Source organism: Accipiter gentilis, chromosome 5 (assembly GCF_929443795.1).
Source record: "Accipiter gentilis chromosome 5, bAccGen1.1, whole genome shotgun sequence".
Classification (NCBI taxonomy): Eukaryota; Metazoa; Chordata; class Aves; order Accipitriformes; family Accipitridae; genus Astur; species Astur gentilis.
The window spans coordinates 40,875,976-40,888,881 of record NC_064884.1 but is presented as its reverse complement, the minus strand read 5'-3'; the positions used below and the strand labels follow the sequence as shown (position 1 = coordinate 40,888,881).

At 59.6% G+C, this 12,906-nt stretch overlaps 4 pseudogenes; 2 read left to right on the top strand and 2 right to left on the bottom strand.

Moving 5' to 3' along the window:
• Nucleotides 1-1,604: 1,604 nt before the first annotated feature.
• LOC126038921 (feather keratin Cos2-3-like) lies at nt 1,605-2,372 on the bottom strand (annotated as a pseudogene).
• Nucleotides 2,373-3,307: 935 nt separating this feature from the next.
• LOC126038475 (olfactory receptor 1509-like) lies at nt 3,308-4,966 on the top strand (annotated as a pseudogene).
• Nucleotides 4,967-7,255: 2,289 nt separating this feature from the next.
• Nucleotides 7,256-8,023, bottom strand: LOC126038920 (feather keratin Cos2-3-like; annotated as a pseudogene).
• Nucleotides 8,024-8,958: 935 nt separating this feature from the next.
• On the top strand, nt 8,959-10,617 carry LOC126038473 (olfactory receptor 1509-like; annotated as a pseudogene).
• The last annotated feature ends 2,289 nt before the right edge of the window (nt 10,618-12,906 follow it).

The window sequence follows — 12,906 nt, the reverse complement described above, 5'->3', positions numbered from 1 at the left end:
GATTCAGCTCCCGCTTCCTGGGAGCTCCCTGGGCACCCTGTTGAGTGGAGAGCATGACACGGTCCAGGTTTTCCCGGCAGCCTTGGTGGGACTGGCAGAGGCTGGTGGCACACGCGTGTCGGGCTGGAGAGGAGCAGGCCAGTGGGTTGCTGGGCCTGTCGGCGCTGGAAGGGGGAAAAGGGGAGTCCCGACCCTCCGTCAAAACCGGGAGCTATCCTTTGGGGAGAGCGGAGGCCACAGGTGGCACGTGGCAAAGGATGGGAGACGTGTTGTGAGCAGGGGTCGTGAAAGGGGGGGGCAAGACTCTATGCATGTCTTTTGCAGGTAACGCAAATCCTCCTACGTAGTGTTTCTACGTGCATGCCTAGAGAGACAGAGAGTGAGCTGTCAGGAAACAGACCACACCTGCACTTAGACACTCCGCCTCTTCTAGCTGTGCTGGAGGAAATGCTGGCAGCCTGACCGGGGATAGACAAAATCCCCCAAGATGTACAAAGAAGATTCAAGTCTACGCAGGGAGAGCTGAAATGCTGCAGGAGCAACGGCTTGTAGTAGGAAGCCACAAAGGGAGGTGAGCGAGGGAGAGAGAGGCTGTAGCTGGAGAAGTCTTGTGGCCAGGGGTGCACCTGGGAGAGGTGGCAGGGAGGAGCACAGGGGTGTGTGTAGAGGAGCAACCTGTCATGCAACCACCACCACCACCACTACCGCACCTGCCACAGGGAGAGGGGCCCTCCTGAAGCAAGAGCTGCCTGCCAGGGAGAGCTCCCAGGTGCGGCTGGATGCAGAAGCAGCAGCTCCCAGTGCCAGCGCCACCCGCCAGTGCGGCTGGGGAGACGGACTCCTCGCTCGGGCACTGGTTGGGCTCCCCATCATCCGCAGGGCGCTGTCGAAGGCTGAGGAGGGCCTTTGTGTGCAGGGATGCAGCAAGGCAGGCCCTGACGGCTGCGGCTCTGCAGGAGCCAGGGACATCTTCCCCAGCTGCAAGGGACAGTGTCTTGGAAGGAGCGCACTGCCTGTGCCTCACCGTCTCCTTCCTCCAGGAATGCTGCTGGCTCTCCTTTGTGCCTGCAAGCTCTCCCCAGAGCAACGCCTTTCTGTCTGGCAGCTGTGGGGGAGCGTCCGGGGAGAGAAGGACCACGCAGAGGCCCAGGCTGGGATGCAGCAGAACTTTAATGAGTCGAAAGAGGGAAAGGAGGTCCTCTGAGTGGCGGCCATGGTGCAGGGAGCACCAGGGGTAGCTAGGAGTCTTTGCCCCTTGGCCAGGGTGGAGTTTGCACCGGGCATCCTCCCGCCTGCCTGCCTGTCCCTGAGAGGGAGGGCGGCAGCAGGCCCTTCCTGGGATGGGGCTTAGCAGGTGATCACAGCCCAGGGGAGCAGAAGACAACAGAGAAAAGAGAGAGAGAGAGAGAAGAGAGTGAGAAAGAGGCACGTCAGCCAAGGGCCATGTTTCCAGAGAGCCCAGGCGTGCCGCTTCGTGCCTGCCTTTGCAGGTGGAGCCATGGATGCTCAGTCCCTGTGAAAGCGATGGCCAGGATCTCCGTGCTCAGTCCGTGACCAACTTCTGGGTTCCTGGGGTTCCGTCTGTGGGTCTGTCTGCGGCAGCTTTAGCAGGGGAGGCATGTTCTGCCGCAGTAGCGGCTGGTGATGCAGGAGAGGTCACAGCACCCGGAGTTGATGGGCACTCCCTGACAGCTGAGGATGCTGCCAACGGCAGCGGAGGTGGAGGAGCCCACAACGGTGTTCTGCGGGAAGGAGCTGAGGATGGGGCCGGGCAGGGTCACCACCACGGGGGAGGGCTCAATGACGACGGTGGAGTTCTGGCACTGCCTGACACAGGGCTCGTTGCAGCTGTTGGCCAGCGGGGTCGGGCCGCAGGGCTGGCAGGGCAGGCACTGGTTGTAGCAGGACATGTCGCGGGGCTGGAGGTGCACCTGGGGGGAGAGGGCAGGGAGGAGCACAGGGGGGCGTGAGGAGCAGCCTGTCCGCCCACCGTGAGGGAGCCAAGGCACGTGCTGGCTGGGGAGCTGGAGACCGTGCAGGGAGGTCCACAGGCCTCTTTGCCTCTCCACCTGGGCACCGAGCAAAAGGAGCCAGGCCCAGGAAAGCTCTTTCCTAGCCAAGAGCCCAAGAGTCCCCTCAGCCCAGAACCAGCCCCTCTCCACGTCAAACCTTCTCCCCGCTTCCCCTCCCAACACAGGCAGCCCCAAGCCCCGGTATAGGACAGAGCTTCCAACTCACTTGCTTCCGAAGGAGAGGAAGGGGAGCAAAGTGGATGAGAGAGCGAAGAGCTGGGGTGGCTTTTATACCGGTCCTGCACTGCCCCAGGTCCAGAGGAAGCCTCTGTGGAAGTAACAATTTTCTGAGAAGCTCATCTGAAATGCAAAACATCCCAGCTAATGATACGGGCTGTGTTTTGGTTTCCTGCACAGCTGCCTTTTCATTCCCTTGTTTGGCCGTACCTGCTCCTCCTTGAAGGCTCCTTTTCAGTGCTGGGGTGGGAGGCCCAAGGATTTCTGGGACCGGAGCGCATCGGTGCCAGCAGAAGATGAGTCCCAAGTGCCGGAGGGGTCGCGTGCAGGCTGGGGACATTGGCTTGGGGCACTCGTGTGGGCTCATTTGCAGCCCCATTGGCAGGAAGGGCCCTGCTGCTCCCAGCCCTGCAATCCTTGCCCGGATGCCAAAGGGCTCGCAAGCAGGACGGTGTGCCGCGTCCCCTTTCTCCCACCCTCCAAGCTCTCTCTGATGGTCCCTGGCCGTTCTCTCCGCAGGCGGGTGGTCAGCACTGCTGCTTTCGACACCTTGCCTCCTAATGGTGCTCCAGGGAGGCCTTGGTGTGCCTGTCGGGCCTTCCCTGCTCTCTGGGCTCTCTCTGGCGGTCCCCTACCAACACCAACACCATCAGTGTGTGTGGGGCCTTGTCCTGCCCAAGGGTGCTCCAGCCCTGCCCTGCCAAGGGCCTTCCCCGTGTGTGCTCAGCCGAGTCCACAGGTGCTCGTGTGTAGGTAGGGGTGCTTGCTCACTTGCCCTTGTGTGCATAGTGGAGCAGTGTGAAAGGAAATGCCGCCTAGGCGTGAGGAAAAACTCTTCTACTCTGAGGGTGGCCAAGCCCAGGAGATGTTGCCCAGGCAGCTTGTGGCATCTCTTTCCTCGCAGACATTCAGATCAAACACGGGGCAGTGTCCTGATCAACCTTCTCTGGTTGACCCTGCTCCCAGCAGGAGGGTTGGACCTGGCCATCCAGAGGTGCCTTCCCACCTCAACGATTCTGAGTTTCTGGGCCTCGGTGATCGGCCACTCCTTGGTCATGATGCTCAAAATGCCACTGGACATCCTATCTGTGGAGAAGATAAGCTCCTTTGTCAGCTGCGTGGCCCGGCTCTTCTTGCTCCACCAGCATGCCTGCGCTGAGATCTTCCTGCTGGCAGTTGTGGCCTACGACCGATCTGTGGCCATGTGCCAGCCCCGGGGATCCACAGTGTCACGTCAGAAGGTCTGTGCCGTTGCAGTAGCACGCCTGAGGGCTGGGGCCACTCTCCCCTTGTCGGCACCAGTGGCACTCACTTTTGTTTGCCCAGCCGCAGCCCCAATGTCATTGACTGCTTCTTCTGAGAGGTGCTGGCCTGTGCTGCTGAGAGCTGCTGGACGGGTGCGCTCCTTGTCTCCACAGGTGGCACCAATTCCCTGGTGTGCTACCTGGCCTTGTTGGGCTCCTGTGGGGTGATTTAGCTCTCCACCTGGCAGCAGATAGGAGAAGAGAGACGCGAGGCACTTGCCACTTTGCTGTGGTTGTGCTCTTCTTTGGGCCATGGTCCCCGATCTTCACCCATCCCACTACCAGCCTCTCCCGGGACAGAGGGGTGTGCGTCTTCAACAGTATTGGTACTGCCTCTGCTCAACTGACTGATCTGGCGCCTGCAAAAGCAGAAGGTGAAGGAAGCGGGAAGAAAGTTGGGAAACAGAGTGGTATTCGCCAGGATGTACAAGGATGGTGGAAGGACAGGGAGCGTGCAATTGAGACAAGTTCCTTTTGGCAGGTGGGGAGGTGGGATGGAGAAGGAGGGATTGCACTGACAATGAAGAAGGATCTACACGCAGGATGGGAAACATGCAGAGGAGAAAAGGGAAGGGAAGGAAAGGAAAGGAAGGGAAGGCAAGGCAAGGCAAGGCAGGCAAAGCAAGGAAAAAAGTCAATAAAGGGAAGGCAATGCGGGGCAAGGGAAGCTGTGGAGCTATTTTGATGCATGTCCTTCTTGAGCCGTTCTTCATCTGCAGGGATCGCTTGGCTTTTGTCAACACAATGCCCATGTGTAAGAACTCTATGTGGAATTACTCTGATGAAACAAGTAATATGCAGGCGGTATGTGTGATTGCCGTGATCACAGGGTACATGGCTTCCGTGGTGAAGAGGCGGCTGCTCTGGAGGTGCAAGGTAGTGCAACCCAGTTGGGGGTTTCTTGCGACTTGGTTGTCAGTGGTGGCGCTCTGTGGGCACTTCAGACCACCGTGAGTGGGACGACTTGGTGAGCAAAGACCATCCCACTATAAAGGGCTGCTCACAAGGCAAGAGAGCTGTGAAGGTGCTTGCCAGCTGCTCTACGGAGACAGGACTCTCTGGCCAAAATCACTGGCATTTGCTCTGAGTTTTCCATGGCAGCCCCTACACTTTGTGGGGCTGGCAAGTGGGTAGTTATGATATGAAAAGGCATGGAGAAGTCATGAAGAGGACGAGCTATTTGGTTGGGGGATCGTCACTAAAATGCATGGCTGATCGATTATGTGGTATGGAGAGCTGTTCCCTGTGGGATGTCGTTGACAATCTTTCGAGCCTTCCCAGTGTGCTGCCTTCCCCTCCTCCATACCAAATACAACCTGCGTCAAGAGTGGTGGCTTCAGCCCAGTGGCCTTCTCTCGTGTAAGAAAGACAGACTTCCCACGTGGGCAGAAAGCCCTGGGAAGAAGGAAGTAGAGCTGAATGTCCCGAGAAGTGCTGGATGGAGAGGGCGAGGTAAGGATTGGGACTGGTGTCACCACGCAGGAGGAAAGCAGCACTGCTCGGGATGAACGTGTGCTGTGAGAAAGATGCTGCCCTGCCTCTGTCTGTGCGCTGGGTGGCCAGAGAAGGTCACCAGGGAGCCTTTTGCCCTGCTGGGTGTGGCTGTGAGGGTTGTGTCCCTGGCCGCCTCCTTTGTCTCCTTCTGCCTGAGCACTGCAGTTCCAGCTCTGGGAACTGCCAGCAGGTTCCTACCTGCCTGTCTCAGGTGCGTGGCTCCCCTTGGGCAGCCTGGCCTGGCCTCTGACAAGAGGCGGCAGTTTACAAGCGGGCACGAGTGCCTGTGAGGATGTCCAGGGCCCTTGTGACCAAGAGGATTTTGGCAGGTCGAGCCGTGGCCTGGCGGCACCAGTTGGAGGCTCCCCGTGCTGGAAAACCTGGTTCTGGCACTGGGGAGCCTGGGGCCCGGCAGAGGTGGCTGCTTGGTTCCCTTAGTTTGGCTGAGCAAGTACTTTAACCACAAGGCAATGGGAGTAGAAAGGCTCCCTGGGGCAGAGGTGTGGCGTCGCAGGCAGCCCTCAGAGTGTTTTGTTCCAGCCTTTGGGCTGAGGTTTGGAGGCAGCTTTGAGCTGCTGAGGGAGGAGAGCACGCGAGCTGGCAAGATTCAGCTCCCGCTTCCTGGGAGCTCCCTGGGCACCCTGTTGAGTGGAGAGCGTGACACGGTCCAGGTTTTCCCGGCAGCCTTGGTGGGACTGGCAGAGGCTGGTGGCACACGCGTGTCGGGCTGGAGAGGAGCAGGCCAGTGGGTTGCTGGGCCTGTCGGCGCTGGAAGGGGGAAAAGGGGAGTCCCGACCCTCCGTCAAAACCGGGAGCTATCCTTTGGGGAGAGCGGAGGCCACAGGTGGCACGTGGCAAAGGATGGGAGACGTGTTGTGAGCAGGGGTCGTGAAAGGGGGGGGCAAGACTCTATGCATGTCTTTTGCAGGTAACGCAAATCCTCCTACGTAGTGTTTCTACGTGCATGCCTAGAGAGACAGAGAGTGAGCTGTCAGGAAACAGACCACACCTGCACTTAGACACTCCGCCTCTTCTAGCTGTGCTGGAGGAAATGCTGGCAGCCTGACCGGGGATAGACAAAATCCCCCAAGATGTACAAAGAAGATTCAAGTCTACGCAGGGAGAGCTGAAATGCTGCAGGAGCAACGGCTTGTAGTAGGAAGCCACAAAGGGAGGTGAGCGAGGGAGAGAGAGGCTGTAGCTGGAGAAGTCTTGTGGCCAGGGGTGCACCTGGGAGAGGTGGCAGGGAGGAGCACAGGGGTGTGTGTAGAGGAGCAACCTGTCATGCAACCACCACCACCACCACTACCGCACCTGCCACAGGGAGAGGGGCCCTCCTGAAGCAAGAGCTGCCTGCCAGGGAGAGCTCCCAGGTGCGGCTGGATGCAGAAGCAGCAGCTCCCAGTGCCAGCGCCACCCGCCAGTGCGGCTGGGGAGACGGACTCCTCGCTCGGGCACTGGTTGGGCTCCCCATCATCCGCAGGGCGCTGTCGAAGGCTGAGGAGGGCCTTTGTGTGCAGGGATGCAGCAAGGCAGGCCCTGACGGCTGCGGCTCTGCAGGAGCCAGGGACATCTTCCCCAGCTGCAAGGGACAGTGTCTTGGAAGGAGCGCACTGCCTGTGCCTCACCGTCTCCTTCCTCCAGGAATGCTGCTGGCTCTCCTTTGTGCCTGCAAGCTCTCCCCAGAGCAACGCCTTTCTGTCTGGCAGCTGTGGGGGAGCGTCCGGGGAGAGAAGGACCACGCAGAGGCCCAGGCTGGGATGCAGCAGAACTTTAATGAGTCGAAAGAGGGAAAGGAGGTCCTCTGAGTGGCGGCCATGGTGCAGGGAGCACCAGGGGTAGCTAGGAGTCTTTGCCCCTTGGCCAGGGTGGAGTTTGCACCGGGCATCCTCCCGCATGCCTGCCTGTCCCTGAGAGGGAGGGCGGCAGCAGGCCCTTCCTGGGATGGGGCTTAGCAGGTGATCACAGCCCAGGGGAGCAGAAGACAACAGAGAAAAGAGAGAGAGAGAGAGAAGAGAGTGAGAAAGAGGCACGTCAGCCAAGGGCCATGTTTCCAGAGAGCCCAGGCGTGCCGCTTCGTGCCTGCCTTTGCAGGTGGAGCCATGGATGCTCAGTCCCTGTGAAAGCGATGGCCAGGATCTCCGTGCTCAGTCCGTGACCGTCTTCTGGGTTCCTGGGGTTCCGTCTGTGGGTCCGCCTGCGGCAGCTTTAGCAGGGGAGGCATGTTCTGCCGCAGTAGCGGCTGGTGATGCAGGAGAGGTCACAGCACCCGGAGTTGATGGGCACTCCCTGACAGCTGAGGATGCTGCCAACGGCAGCGGAGGTGGAGGAGCCCACAACGGTGTTCTGCGGGAAGGAGCTGAGGATGGGGCCGGGCAGGGTCACCACCACGGGGGAGGGCTCAATGACGACGGTGGAGTTCTGGCACTGCCTGACGCAGGGCTCGTTGCAGCTGTTGGCCAGCGGGGTCGGGCCGCAGGGCTGGCAGGGCAGGCACTGGTTGTAGCAGGACATGTCGCGGGGCTGGAGGTGCACCTGGGGGGAGAGGGCAGGGAGGAGCACAGGGGGGCGTGAGGAGCAGCCTGTCCGCCCACCGTGAGGGAGCCAAGGCACGTGCTGGCTGGGGAGCTGGAGACCGTGCAGGGAGGTCCACAGGCCTCTTTGCCTCTCCACCTGGGCACCGAGCAAAAGGAGCCAGGCCCAGGAAAGCTCTTTCCTAGCCAAGAGCCCAAGAGTCCCCTCAGCCCAGAACCAGCCCCTCTCCACGTCAAACCTTCTCCCCGCTTCCCCTCCCAACACAGGCAGCCCCAAGCCCCGGTATAGGACAGAGCTTCCAACTCACTTGCTTCCGAAGGAGAGGAAGGGGAGCAAAGTGGATGAGAGAGCGAAGAGCTGGGGTGGCTTTTATACCGGTCCTGCACTGCCCCAGGTCCAGAGGAAGCCTCTGTGGAAGTAACAATTTTCTGAGAAGCTCATCTGAAATGCAAAACATCCCAGCTAATGATACGGGCTGTGTTTTGGTTTCCTGCACAGCTGCCTTTTCATTCCCTTGTTTGGCCGTACCTGCTCCTCCTTGAAGGCTCCTTTTCAGTGCTGGGGTGGGAGGCCCAAGGATTTCTGGGACCGGAGCGCATCGGTGCCAGCAGAAGATGAGTCCCAAGTGCCGGAGGGGTCGCGTGCAGGCTGGGGACATTGGCTTGGGGCACTCGTGTGGGCTCATTTGCAGCCCCATTGGCAGGAAGGGCCCTGCTGCTCCCAGCCCTGCAATCCTTGCCCGGATGCCAAAGGGCTCGCAAGCAGGACGGTGTGCCGCGTCCCCTTTCTCCCACCCTCCAAGCTCTCTCTGATGGTCCCTGGCCGTTCTCTCCGCAGGCGGGTGGTCAGCACTGCTGCTTTCGACACCTTGCCTCCTAATGGTGCTCCAGGGAGGCCTTGGTGTGCCTGTCGGGCCTTCCCTGCTCTCTGGGCTCTCTCTGGCGGTCCCCTACCAACACCAACACCATCAGTGTGTGTGGGGCCTTGTCCTGCCCAAGGGTGCTCCAGCCCTGCCCTGCCAAGGGCCTTCCCCGTGTGTGCTCAGCCGAGTCCACAGGTGCTCGTGTGTAGGTAGGGGTGCTTGCTCACTTGCCCTTGTGTGCATAGTGGAGCAGTGTGAAAGGAAATGCCGCCTAGGCGTGAGGAAAAACTCTTCTACTCTGAGGGTGGCCAAGCCCAGGAGATGTTGCCCAGGCAGCTTGTGGCATCTCTTTCCTCGCAGACATTCAGATCAAACACGGGGCAGTGTCCTGATCAACCTTCTCTGGTTGACCCTGCTCCCAGCAGGAGGGTTGGACCTGGCCATCCAGAGGTGCCTTCCCACCTCAACGATTCTGAGTTTCTGGGCCTCGGTGATCGGCCACTCCTTGGTCATGATGCTCAAAATGCCACTGGACATCCTATCTGTGGAGAAGATAAGCTCCTTTGTCAGCTGCGTGGCCCGGCTCTTCTTGCTCCACCAGCATGCCTGCGCTGAGATCTTCCTGCTGGCAGTTGTGGCCTACGACCGATCTGTGGCCATGTGCCAGCCCCGGGGATCCACAGTGTCACGTCAGAAGGTCTGTGCCGTTGCAGTAGCACGCCTGAGGGCTGGGGCCACTCTCCCCTTGTCGGCACCAGTGGCACTCACTTTTGTTTGCCCAGCCGCAGCCCCAATGTCATTGACTGCTTCTTCTGAGAGGTGCTGGCCTGTGCTGCTGAGAGCTGCTGGACGGGTGCGCTCCTTGTCTCCACAGGTGGCACCAATTCCCTGGTGTGCTACCTGGCCTTGTTGGGCTCCTGTGGGGTGATTTAGCTCTCCACCTGGCAGCAGATAGGAGAAGAGAGACGCGAGGCACTTGCCACTTTGCTGTGGTTGTGCTCTTCTTTGGGCCATGGTCCCCGATCTTCACCCATCCCACTACCAGCCTCTCCCGGGACAGAGGGGTGTGCGTCTTCAACAGTATTGGTACTGCCTCTGCTCAACTGACTGATCTGGCGCCTGCAAAAGCAGAAGGTGAAGGAAGCGGGAAGAAAGTTGGGAAACAGAGTGGTATTCGCCAGGATGTACAAGGATGGTGGAAGGACAGGGAGCGTGCAATTGAGGCAAGTTCCTTTTGGCAGGTGGGGAGGTGGGATGGAGAAGGAGGGATTGCACTGACAATGAAGAAGGATCTACACGCAGGATGGGAAACATGCAGAGGAGAAAAGGGAAGGGAAGGAAAGGAAAGGAAGGGAAGGCAAGGCAAGGCAAGGCAGGCAAAGCAAGGAAAAAAGTCAATAAAGGGAAGGCAATGCGGGGCAAGGGAAGCTGTGGAGCTATTTTGATGCATGTCCTTCTTGAGCCGTTCTTCATCTGCAGGGATCGCTTGGCTTTTGTCAACACAATGCCCATGTGTAAGAACTCTATGTGGAATTACTCTGATGAAACAAGTAATATGCAGGCGGTATGTGTGATTGCCGTGATCACAGGGTACATGGCTTCCGTGGTGAAGAGGCGGCTGCTCTGGAGGTGCAAGGTAGTGCAACCCAGTTGGGGGTTTCTTGCGACTTGGTTGTCAGTGGTGGCGCTCTGTGGGCACTTCAGACCACCGTGAGTGGGACGACTTGGTGAGCAAAGACCATCCCACTATAAAGGGCTGCTCACAAGGCAAGAGAGCTGTGAAGGTGCTTGCCAGCTGCTCTACGGAGACAGGACTCTCTGGCCAAAATCACTGGCATTTGCTCTGAGTTTTCCATGGCAGCCCCTACACTTTGTGGGGCTGGCAAGTGGGTAGTTATGATATGAAAAGGCATGGAGAAGTCATGAAGAGGACGAGCTATTTGGTTGGGGGATCGTCACTAAAATGCATGGCTGATCGATTATGTGGTATGGAGAGCTGTTCCCTGTGGGATGTCGTTGACAATCTTTCGAGCCTTCCCAGTGTGCTGCCTTCCCCTCCTCCATACCAAATACAACCTGCGTCAAGAGTGGTGGCTTCAGCCCAGTGGCCTTCTCTCGTGTAAGAAAGACAGACTTCCCACGTGGGCAGAAAGCCCTGGGAAGAAGGAAGTAGAGCTGAATGTCCCGAGAAGTGCTGGATGGAGAGGGCGAGGTAAGGATTGGGACTGGTGTCACCACGCAGGAGGAAAGCAGCACTGCTCGGGATGAACGTGTGCTGTGAGAAAGATGCTGCCCTGCCTCTGTCTGTGCGCTGGGTGGCCAGAGAAGGTCACCAGGGAGCCTTTTGCCCTGCTGGGTGTGGCTGTGAGGGTTGTGTCCCTGGCCGCCTCCTTTGTCTCCTTCTGCCTGAGCACTGCAGTTCCAGCTCTGGGAACTGCCAGCAGGTTCCTACCTGCCTGTCTCAGGTGCGTGGCTCCCCTTGGGCAGCCTGGCCTGGCCTCTGACAAGAGGCGGCAGTTTACAAGCGGGCACGAGTGCCTGTGAGGATGTCCAGGGCCCTTGTGACCAAGAGGATTTTGGCAGGTCGAGCCGTGGCCTGGCGGCACCAGTTGGAGGCTCCCCGTGCTGGAAAACCTGGTTCTGGCACTGGGGAGCCTGGGGCCCGGCAGAGGTGGCTGCTTGGTTCCCTTAGTTTGGCTGAGCAAGTACTTTAACCACAAGGCAATGGGAGTAGAAAGGCTCCCTGGGGCAGAGGTGTGGCGTCGCAGGCAGCCCTCAGAGTGTTTTGTTCCAGCCTTTGGGCTGAGGTTTGGAGGCAGCTTTGAGCTGCTGAGGGAGGAGAGCACGCGAGCTGGCAAGATTCAGCTCCCGCTTCCTGGGAGCTCCCTGGGCACCCTGTTGAGTGGAGAGCGTGACACGGTCCAGGTTTTCCCGGCAGCCTTGGTGGGACTGGCAGAGGCTGGTGGCACACGCGTGTCGGGCTGGAGAGGAGCAGGCCAGTGGGTTGCTGGGCCTGTCGGCGCTGGAAGGGGGAAAAGGGGAGTCCCGACCCTCCGTCAAAACCGGGAGCTATCCTTTGGGGAGAGCGGAGGCCACAGGTGGCACGTGGCAAAGGATGGGAGACGTGTTGTGAGCAGGGGTCGTGAAAGGGGGGGGCAAGACTCTATGCATGTCTTTTGCAGGTAACGCAAATCCTCCTACGTAGTGTTTCTACGTGCATGCCTAGAGAGACAGAGAGTGAGCTGTCAGGAAACAGACCACACCTGCACTTAGACACTCCGCCTCTTCTAGCTGTGCTGGAGGAAATGCTGGCAGCCTGACCGGGGATAGACAAAATCCCCCAAGATGTACAAAGAAGATTCAAGTCTACGCAGGGAGAGCTGAAATGCTGCAGGAGCAACGGCTTGTAGTAGGAAGCCACAAAGGGAGGTGAGCGAGGGAGAGAGAGGCTGTAGCTGGAGAAGTCTTGTGGCCAGGGGTGCACCTGGGAGAGGTGGCAGGGAGGAGCACAGGGGTGTGTGTAGAGGAGCAACCTGTCATGCAACCACCACCACCACCACTACCGCACCTGCCACAGGGAGAGGGGCCCTCCTGAAGCAAGAGCTGCCTGCCAGGGAGAGCTCCCAGGTGCGGCTGGATGCAGAAGCAGCAGCTCCCAGTGCCAGCGCCACCCGCCAGTGCGGCTGGGGAGACGGACTCCTCGCTCGGGCACTGGTTGGGCTCCCCATCATCCGCAGGGCGCTGTCGAAGGCTGAGGAGGGCCTTTGTGTGCAGGGATGCAGCAAGGCAGGCCCTGACGGCTGCGGCTCTGCAGGAGCCAGGGACATCTTCCCCAGCTGCAAGGGACAGTGTCTTGGAAGGAGCGCACTGCCTGTGCCTCACCGTCTCCTTCCTCCAGGAATGCTGCTGGCTCTCCTTTGTGCCTGCAAGCTCTCCCCAGAGCAACGCCTTTCTGTCTGGCAGCTGTGGGGGAGCGTCCGGGGAGAGAAGGACCACGCAGAGGCCCAGGCTGGGATGCAGCAGAACTTTAATGAGTCGAAAGAGGGAAAGGAGGTCCTCTGAGTGGCGGCCATGGTGCAGGGAGCACCAGGGGTAGCTAGGAGTCTTTGCCCCTTGGCCAGGGTGGAGTTTGCACTGGGCATCCTCCCGCCTGCCTGCCTGTCCCTGAGAGGGAGGGCGGCAGCAGGCCCTTCCTGGGATGGGGCTTAGCAGGTGATCACAGCCCAGGGGAGCAGAAGACAACAGAGAAAAGAGAGAGAGAGAGAGAAGAGAGTGAGAAAGAGGCACGTCAGCCAAGGGCCATGTTTCCAGAGAGCCCAGGCGTGCCGCTTCGTGCCTGCCTTTGCAGGTGGAGCCATGGATGCTCAGTCCCTGTGAAAGCGATGGCCAGGATCTCCGTGCTCAGTCCGTGACCGTCTTCTGGGTTCCTGGGGTTCCGTCTGTGGGTCCGCCTGCGGCAGCT